Consider the following 10,148-nt stretch of genomic DNA (forward strand, 5'->3'; position numbering starts at 1 on the left):
AGAGAGATCAAACAAGCCAAGCTTTTAAACATTTATCACTCCTTCTGCTTCAAGGGTTTCAAAAAAATTTTATGCTTCTTTTAAAATTCATCAGCTTGGAGCAAACTGGCTGCTTTAATAACGACACTAAGAAAACGTTGATAAGATCCTGCCAATAATAGATGTAGGGAGGGACATCTGGACAGTTTCTCAACGCTTCCAATCAGTCCGCATTCAAATTGACATACCTCCAAGACCCTGGTGTCAGAGATTATGATTTTGTGCGATTGCTTCTTCTCCTGAGGAGGTAATGAAATTGAAAGGCAGGTAAAATACCCCCTCACCCCCTCAAAAAAAGAAAGAAGTAGGTCATAACCCTGTAGTCTTAGTCTGTTTTGTGTGGCTATAACAGAATGCCAGAGGCTGGGTAAGTTACAAACAGATTTTTTTTCTTACAGTCCTGGTAGTTCAAGTTTGAGGGACACACAGCTGGTAAGGGGAAGGGATGGGCTTTGTGCTGTGTATCAAATGGAGAGAAGCAGATGGTCATGAGAGGTTGAGATCTGAGGATCATGGTTCAAAGCCAGCCTGGGCAGGAAAGTCTGAGAGACTCTTATCTCCAATAAACCTCTCAGAAAATCAGAAGTGGTGCAGTGGCTCAAGTGGTAGAGCACTCATCTGGAGCTGAAGAGCTGAGGGACAGCACCCAGGCCCAGAGTTCAAGCCCCACGACCAACTAGATAAATAAATAAAATAATCTAGAAATCATTGTTACTTGGGTGCTTTTTTTTCTGGTACTTGGTTCTGAGTTAATTACATCATACAGATATTTGTTTGACATTCCTGTCACTGCTACGTTTCTTCAAAACAAAACCCAAAACCTAACAAACCCAAGCATCCATAAGAGGCCTATTAAATCTTACATCTTGGTGTATCTCTGAAACTTTCTCTAGTCATGTTGGCAGACATCAGACTCCAGATAAAGAAAGGGAAATGTCCAATGACACACAGTATTGGTTAAGATAAAGTTTTGTTGGGATTTCATTACAACCCCCACAGGGGTTTATGGTAATGCATGAAGTCCTCCCATGAGAGGCTGGGACAATAGCGCTGGGATTTCATCACGGACCCGTGTTCCTTCCATCTTTGTGCTCTGATTACCAAACTTCATTCTTCCAGGACATCGCATGGTCCAAGATGACCTTCAGGGCTCTGGCTGTCCGGCTATCATACCTCCACTTGAGGCAGAGGAAATGGAAGAGCAGAGCAATCTTCCTGCAATTCCCACAATTCACTTCGCTTACATGCGATTGGCCAGAACTTCAAGTCATGTGGGCACTGTCGCTCTAAGGGGAGGATGGGAAATGTAGTCTTTTCCATGCTGACCTTCTGTAGATGTTCACCTGCAGAAGATGTCTGGCCAGCAGTCACCTGGCTAAGTAGACTAGTGTGTAGAAAACTTAATGCAGTTCTTAGAATTTAGAACAGAAGTTACCAATATTTGTATCAGAGCAGGCTCCTTTAGTTGTGTGTACAGACTGAGCCTTCTTCCCAGTTCAAGTACTTACCAGGCCGAATCCTGCTTTTGAGATCAGACAAGATGGAGCACTTTTTCAGGTCATAGAGATTAAAGTGCTCATTATTATTATTATTATTATTATTATTATTGTTGTTGTTGTTGTTGTTGTTGTTGTTGTTGTTGTTGTTGGTGGTGGTGGTGGTGGTGGTGGTGGTGTGTGTGTGTGTGTGTGTGTGTGTGTGTGTGTGTGTGTCCTGGGGGTTGAGCCAGGCAGTGTCCCTGAGCTTTTGTGCTAAGGCTAGAGCTCTATCACTTGAGCCACAGCATCACTTCTGTCTTTTTTGGAGTAGTTAGTGGAAATAGAAGTTTCATGGACTCTGCTTTCTGGGCTAGCTTCTGACCATAATCCTCAGATCTCAGCCTCCTGAGTAGCTAGGATGACAGGTGTGAGCCACTGGCTCCTGGTTAGACTGTTCTTTCTTCTTCTTCTTCTTTTTTTAATGTAATTTTATTGTTATTATTAAGGGGTTAGATTGCTCATTCTTAAAAAATCCCAACTATAAAACTTCAAAGTTTACAAGGCTCCAACAAGGGGAAAATTCCATACTATGAAACTTTTTATCTCGCATACAAATTATGTAAAAATATATAAAAACTACATTCAGCATCAGGCATGTATGATATATAAATAAATTCAGTGTTTGGACTTGGATCTCCTCACCAGGATTTCTCATTTTTATATGCAAGTATTCCAAAATGTGCCAGAAATCCCTAATCCAAGTACTTCTGGTCCCAAGATTTTGTTTTTTAATTTGAGAAAGGATGTGCAGCTTGAAATAGAAATGCCATCTAGTCCTAGTTTAAAATGATAAGGTCGTTTACCAGCCCACAGATGTCACCGTCAGAGTTGATTCAGTAACTCCATAGGTTTGTCAAGCTTGGAGTTGTGTGCCTATGTCGTTGGTGGCTTAATGGTGTCTTTATCTTCAGGCTGTGGAGACGAATGGCTATACCTGTCCTAGGAGCCACATTAGACTTAATAATACCCAAACAAAGAAAAGAGAATATCATTTCCCATGATATTCTTATTTATTCATTTTTATTATCTTTTTCTTTTTGTCAGTCATAGGGCTTGAACTCTGGGCCTGGGCGCTGTCCCTCAGCTCTCCAGCTCAAGGCGAGCGCTCTACCACTTGAGCCACAGCGCCACTTCTGGTTTTCTGGTGGTTTATTGGAGATAAGAGTCCCAGGGACTTTTCTTCCCAGGCTGGCTTTGAACCGTGATCCTCAGATCTCAGCCCCCTGAGTAGCTAGGATGACAGGTGTGAGCCACCAGAGCCCTGCCATTTGTATTATCTTTAAGTGGTTATCAAAAAAAGTTGCCACTTCACAAAGCAGTGTATGAATACACTCCATCCTGACCCATGTCTCCCCTTTCAACATCCTTACCCATCCCTTCCCTCCCCACCTCTCCCCTTCCTCTTCTGAATTTTGTAGGATATATATTAGATTCTTGACTGCATTCCCCCCCCCTTCTCCCCTTCATTTGTCCATCGCTTTCTCCTTGACCCTACCCCACCCACTTTCCAGTGCACACACTTCCTGGTATTTCATTTTGGTGAACTTTGCCTCTCAAAGGAATTACAGTCCTTGAGTTCTCCCTTAGATCTTCCATTTTTTGGTTAATGCATTTACAGACACTTGCATACACGCTATTTATTTACTTGTAGGTGTATCAGCGAAATCTGCCTTCTGTAGAGAAGAGACCACATGTATCCTTTGTCTCTCTGGGCCTGACTGACTTCTTCTGTGATATTCTTTGGGACTCACAGAAGTTGCTGAAGCCTCTTGTTGCCCTAGTAACCAGTATTGGATTGGACCAGAGACCAGGGCAGTTAGACCTCTTCTTGAGCTCCTATCCTATTTTTTTCTGAAGCTCATGGCTATTTGGAGGGGGGTGGTAGACCCTCAGACACAATTGGGGTTCTGGGATGACATTGTTCCAAGTGCACTGTCTTCACAAGCTGCTTTGGCAAGTGGAGACCATGCACCAACTTGTATGGAATTGGGGGTAGAGGGGAGAGCATACTGGTAGCCAGCCCTGCCCTGGTATCGTCTCTCTATTCTGCAGCAGGGAGGTAAAAGACCTTGTCTGAGATTGCACAGCTCTTTCTTCTGCATTATCAGTACTTTCAGCTTAGGCCAGGAGTGAAGGATTTGTGTGTGTCCTGAAGTTGGCTTCAGGGAATGACAGCACCCAGACCGACTTTCCTCCCCTTCTACCCATTCTGCCTGGGTAGATGCAAAGGGAGTGGAGCGAGGTGGCATTTTTTCAGATGTCTGAGCTGGCATGCCCATCTCCTCCCACCGGATTCCGTCTGCTCCCTTTCTTAGAAGAACCCCCTGGGGAATCTCAGTAGCTCTGATAGCACCTTCGTGTTGCAACACTAGAGAACAAGAGGAAGAAGGGAAAATAAAACCTGGCTCATACCCTGCTTGAGGATTCTTTCTAGGTTTTAGACACGTTTGGATTAAACAGAGCGAGTCCCTGTACGTACCTGTGAGAATCTACCTCCTCTACCCACCATCTTCCCCAGCTTCCCACAGCTCTGTATGGACCTGGCCACAGCCTGCCCAGGCTGGGTCCTTTCCTGCCACAGTCAGCCCAGTGGCAGGGATATCTCAGCCCTCTCTGGACTACATCCATGCACTGCATGTAGACATTTGCACCCCACTCAGCAGTCCTGATGGTCACAAGAGTGAGAAATTAGCTCACATGTTTTGTTAAAGCCACAAGAGAATAATGACTGGGTTATGTAACTGTATCTAGTAGGGGAGAGCTGCAGGCACGCAAAGGGATTTGAAAAAAAAATTCTATTCCTTGCTTCCATTCTGGGACAGTAACTCACTCATGGTGACCAGAGGCCACTGCAGGAAAAAGAGAAAACTCCCTTCTGAAGCATTCTATTGCAGGTCCCAGGGCAGATTCTCATTGGCCAAGTCGGTTGTGTGTGTGTGTGTGTGTGTGTGTGTGTGTGTGTGTGTGTGTGTGTAAATCATCTTGGGTTAGTTTGAACATGTAGATATTTGTTAGAAATTCATCCATTTCTTCCAGATTCTCAAGCTTATTAGCATAAAGGTTTGAGAAGTATTCCCTTATAATGTTCTGAATCTTTTTTTTTTTTTTTTAATCACTGGACCAATGGCTGAGAGGGTTAGTGCGTACTGATTGGCCACGCCTGGAACCAAAAACTCACTCTTTGCATCTGTGTCGGCAGGGTTAACACCACTTCCACAAACCACAGAGACCAGGAGGGGATTCCTCCCAGGAGGATCTGGGTGTGTTAACCAGATAAATTGAGGCACAGTGGCTGGGAAGTTGAGATGTCTCCAGTGACTGGGACTCCTCTGTCTTGAAATAGTTCCTTCTTTACCTGCCAACTTCCCAGGTCCACCTGTAGTTATCACCCTTCCTTTCCAGACACCTGCTTGCCATCCCAGGCAAAGTCATGCCTTTCTGGGGGGGGGGGTGCTGCTCCATCTCACCAAGCTCTGCTGCCAGATGTCTCTTGAAACCTCTGGGAGATGTTGATAAAGCTGGCTGAATCTTCCCAGTTCCAGATACTGTGCCTGTCTAGTGCCTCCCTCGAAACTTTACATGTCCTTGGCTGACTTCCATGATGGACTCAGCTGTTGCTTGTCATCTCAGATTGTTGGTGAGCACATTGAGAAACCGAGAGCAGGCTCCTCCATTGGATTACCTCCTCACTGCCTCTTACCCCTCCCTCCCTTCCTCTTACTTTCCTTCCTCCTTCCCTCCCTCCCTCTTTCCCTCCCTTCCCTCCTCCTTCCCTTTCTCTTTCCCTCCTCTTGCATTCTCCTCCTTCCTTCTTCCCTTCCTTCCTTCCTCCCTCCCTTCCTCCCACTCTTTCTCTTTCCCTCCTCTTGCATTCTTCCTTCCTTCCTTCCTCCCTCCCTCCCTTCCTCCCTCCCTTCCTTCTTTCCTTCCTTCCTTCCTTCCTTCCTTCCTTCCTTCCTTCCTTCCTTCCTTCCTTCCTTCCTTCTTCTCTCCTTCCTTCCTTTCCTCCTCCCTCCCTTTCTCTTTCCCTCCTCTTGCATTCTCATTCCTTCCTTCCTTCCTTCCTTCCTTCCTTCCTTCCTTCCTTCCTTCCTTCCTTCCTTCTTTCCTTCCTTCCTTCCTCCTTCCCTCCCCTCTTCTCTCCTTCCCTCCCTTCCTCCTCCCTCCCTTTCTCTTTCCCTCCTTTTGTATTCTCCTTCCTTCCCTCCTTCCTTCCCTCCCTCCCTTCCTTCCTTCCTTCCGTCTTTTTTTTTTGGGGGGGGGGTCCAGTCGTGGGGCCTGAACTCTGGGCCTGGGCGCTGTCCCTCAGCTCTTCAGCTCAAGGCTAGTGCTCTACCACTTGAGCCACAGCCCCACTTCCAGCTTTTTTCTTTTTGCTTATGTGGTGCTGAGGAATCGAACCCAGGGTCTCATGCATGCAAGGCAAGCGCTCTACCACTGAGCCACCTTCCCAGCCCCCCTTCCTTCCTTCTTTCCTCCCTGTCTCCTTCTCTCTTTCCCTCCTTTCCTCCTCCTTCCTTTTCTCTTTCCCTTCTCTTGCATTATCCTTCCTTCCTTCCTTCCTTCCTTCCTTCCTTCCTTCCTTCCATCCTTCCCTCCTTCCTTCCTTCCCTCCTCCCTTTCCCCCCTTTTTCTTCCCTCCTTTTCTCTTTCCCTCCTCTTGCGTTCTCCTTCTTTTCTTCCTTTCCCTTCCTCCCTCCTTCTCTTTCTCTCTCTCCCTCCTCTCTCTTTCATTCCTTCTGCTGGTACTGAGACTTGAACTCAGGACCCTTCACTTTTTACTTGGCTTTATTTTTTTGCTCAAGGCTAGCTCTCTACCACTTGAACATCTCTACTTTCAGCTTTTTTTTTTCCCCCCGGTGGCTCCTTGGAGATAAGAGTCTTGCGAACTTTCCTGCCCCCATGCCAGCTGGTCTTGAACCTTAACCCTCACTCAGATCTCAGCCTCCTGAGTAGCTAGGATGATGGGCGGGGGCCACTGGGCACAGTGTTTCCCCCTTTTCTAAGCCACACCTCCTAGTGGGTCCAGTCTTGGGAGGAGTCCAGCTCTTCTTTGCTCGGCTCTTTCTCCCTGCCTTGCCAGGGCCTTAGATGTCCTGGATCCGTTTGCAGTGACCTCCTTCCCTCCCTACTTCTGACTTCTGGTAATCCTGGTGAATAATTTATAGGATGGCAATTCTCATGGTCTGCAGAATCTGCTGGGCCTCTCTCTCCTCTGAGTGAGGAGGTCCTTGAAGACAGGTCTAGGACGAGGTCATTTTCTATTGCTTAAGGCCACACTTGCATCAGATGCTCAGTGGATGCTAAACTCAAAAATCAGCTTCCACAAAAAGCTCCAGGACTACCTTACCCCTTTTCCCTCTTCCCTCCCCCTCCCAAATATCAACATGCATTTCTTCCACTCTGCAGAAAGCCCAAAGCTTGTGGGGGGAATGATGGGCTCAGCAGAAACGCCACGGGGTGCAGGGCTCTCAATTATTTATGGGGCGAAGGAGACTGTTTCCCAGAGCACTGCTATACATTCTGAGGAGGTCTGGGAAAGAATGAGTGAATCTCAGCCACCCCCTCTCAGAGAGCAGGGGGACTTAGTGTTGCTCCTGTCTGATGATGGTTTCTCAGGGTGCTGGGAAGTATATACTAAGAGAGAGAAAGTGCTGGGTTTAAGTCCTCCTCTGCCCAGAGTCACTCTGGGTTTCTTTCTCATCGGTTTGATGGGGATTTAGCACTGCCCATCCTGAGGGGAAAGGTTAGGGGATGGTCAGTAATGCCAGAACGAGGGAAGGCTGGCAGCCTCACACTGGGTGCCCATACTGATGGTTCCACCCGCCCTGGTCAAGCCCGGTCCAGCTCTGTCCTGGGTGATTCTGAGTTCTTTGCCCCTCCCATCAGGTGTTGGGTTCCTGGATGGAATTTTCCCTTTCCTTTCCTTCCCTTCCCTTCTCTTCTCCTTCCCTTCCTTCCTCCTTTTCTTTCTTTCTTTCTTTCTTTCTTTCTTTCTTTCTTTCTTTCTTTCTTTCTTTCTTTCTTTCTTTCTTTCTTTCTTTCTTTCTTTCTTTCTTTCTTTCTTTCTCTCTGCCTCTCTCTCTGTCTCTCTCTCTCTCTTTCTTTCTTTCTTTCTTCCTTCCTTCCTTTCTTCCTTCCTTCCTTTCTTCCTTTCTCTCTTCCTCTCTTTCTTCTTTTCTTTCTGTCTCTCCCATTCACTCTTTCTTTCTTCCTCCCTGTTTCTTTCTTTCTTTTGTGCTAATACCAAGTCTCAGTCTGGATGTTGTCCTTTAGTGTTTTTTTTTTTCCCCTCAAGGCTGGTGCTCTACTACTTGAGCCTCAGCTCCCCTTCCGGTGTATATATATATATATATATATATATATATATATATATATATATATATATATATATATATATATATATACACACACATATATATGCACACACACACACTTTTTTTTCTGGGTGCTGGTGGCTCACACTTGTAATCCTAGCTACTCAGGAGGCTGAGATCTGAGGATCACGGCTCAAAGCCAGCCTGGACAGGAAAGACCGTGAGACTGATCTCCAATTAACTACCAGAAAACTGGAATTGGTTCTGTGGCTCAAGTGGTAGAGCACTCGCCTTGAGCTGAAAAGCTGAGGGACAGCTCCCAGTCCCAGAGTTCATAGCCCCACAACTGACAAAAATAAACAAATAAATTAAAAATATATAATTTTATTATTAGTGTTAAGGTGTTATGCAGTGAGGTTACCATTTCATAAGTCAGGTAGCAAGTGCATTTCTCTTGTGCACAATGTTACCCCTTCCTTCGCTTTCTGTCTGTTTCTCCCCTCCCATCCTTGTTTACAAGCTGAGTAGTTCATTTCCCACATGCTGTCTACTGAATATATAATTGCATTTGTTCACCCTTCTTCCTTTGCTTTCTGTGTCTCCTCCTTCACCCGCCCAAAAAAAGATGCACAATAGAAAAAGGATAACAACAACAACAACAAAAAGTACACACACAACATCACCACCACAATTCCTGCTAATTGATGGTTCATCGGAGATAAGAGTCTCATAGACTTTCCTGCCCGGGCTGGCTTATGAACTGTGATCCTCAGATCTCAGCCTCCTGAGTAGCTAGGATGACAGGCATGAGCCACCAGCACCTGGCTAGGACTTATAGTTTTCTGTATTTTCTATATTTGACTGTACTGGTTTCAACTCAGGGCCTTGCAAGCATTTTACCATTGAGCCACACCTCCAGCCCTGTTTTAACAAAGACTTCAGTTCATGATACACTATAGCTATCTGCAAACATCATGTCACAGAACACACCTTCCTTATCTTTTCTTCCCACCTCCCTGATGCTGGGGATTTGAACCCAGAGCCTCATGCATGCCAGGCAAATGTGCTACCACTGAGCTACACTCCAGTGTGGTTCTTCCTGCGTCAATGGAATTTTATATCTATCCGACAGACGCTCCCCACTTTCCCTCCCCTCCAACCCAGACAGCTCGTGTTCTGGCCTTTGCTTCCAGGAGTGTGACAATTCTTCTTGATTCTTCCCCAAGTAAATAATTTTCTCCTTAAGTACTGCCTTCTAGATAAGCAAAATGCTCTCATTTAATTTGCTTGTTTTCCTGTTTGTTTAATTACTACCATTAAACTGCTAATCCTCTCTCGTCTTGTTGGTTTTCATGGCACATGTGATATTTGGGCTCCATTTAGGTTACTGTATTTGTCAAGTCTCTGCCGTTGGAAGTTCTAGAAACTTGACTGAAACACTCTGGTCTTGGGAACTGAGTGGTCAGATGGGGTGCATTATCTAAGGTCAAAGTTGCATCTTGATAGTGAAGTGAACTTCACTCCTGGGCATAGCTGACTTTTAGTGTTGCTGGCTCACACCTCAACTCTTGGTTACTCAAGAGGCTGAGATCTGAGGATTAAGGTTCGAAGCCAGCCCAGGCAGGAAAGTCCATGAGACTCTAACCTCCAACGAATCAGAAAAATCCAGAAGTGGAGCTGTGGCTCAAACCATGGAGCACTTTAGCCTTGAGCAATAAAAGCTAAAGGACAAAGTCCAGGCTCTGAGTTCAAGCCCCAGTATCAACACACACACACACACACACACACACACACACACACACACACACACACACACACACACACACACACACACACAGAAACTGAGATGCAGCTGTAACCTATATCATACATGGTGGGAGCTTGGTGGTTAACAGCGACCAGCTCTTAGGATAGCTAAGTGGAAGATCCACAATGCCCCTCAGCCATGACTGGCATCGGGTCATCGGTGCGGGGCACATTTGGCCGGGTTGAGCCCCCAGTTTGGGCTGTGACAGAATAGGAGAATGAGCACGGCTCCAAACACCAGCCCTGGGGTGGTGTTTGGCTTCTAGAAGAGGGGCTGATTTGGATCAGGACACAGGGGCCTCACCTAGCTGATCCTGTGATACAAACGGACCCAGGAAGTCTGCTGTTCTGATCTGGAGGACTTCCGGCTGGCTACTTCCGCCCTGTGTTTTCCACTCTCGAGAAGACATGTCATTCCATATTCTCCTACAGCCTGGAGGCCCCAAGA

Source organism: Dipodomys merriami, unplaced genomic scaffold (genome assembly GCF_024711535.1).
Source record: "Dipodomys merriami isolate MVZ:Mamm:240054 unplaced genomic scaffold, mDipMer1.0.p SCAF_271, whole genome shotgun sequence".
Taxonomy (NCBI): Eukaryota; Metazoa; Chordata; class Mammalia; order Rodentia; family Heteromyidae; genus Dipodomys; species Dipodomys merriami.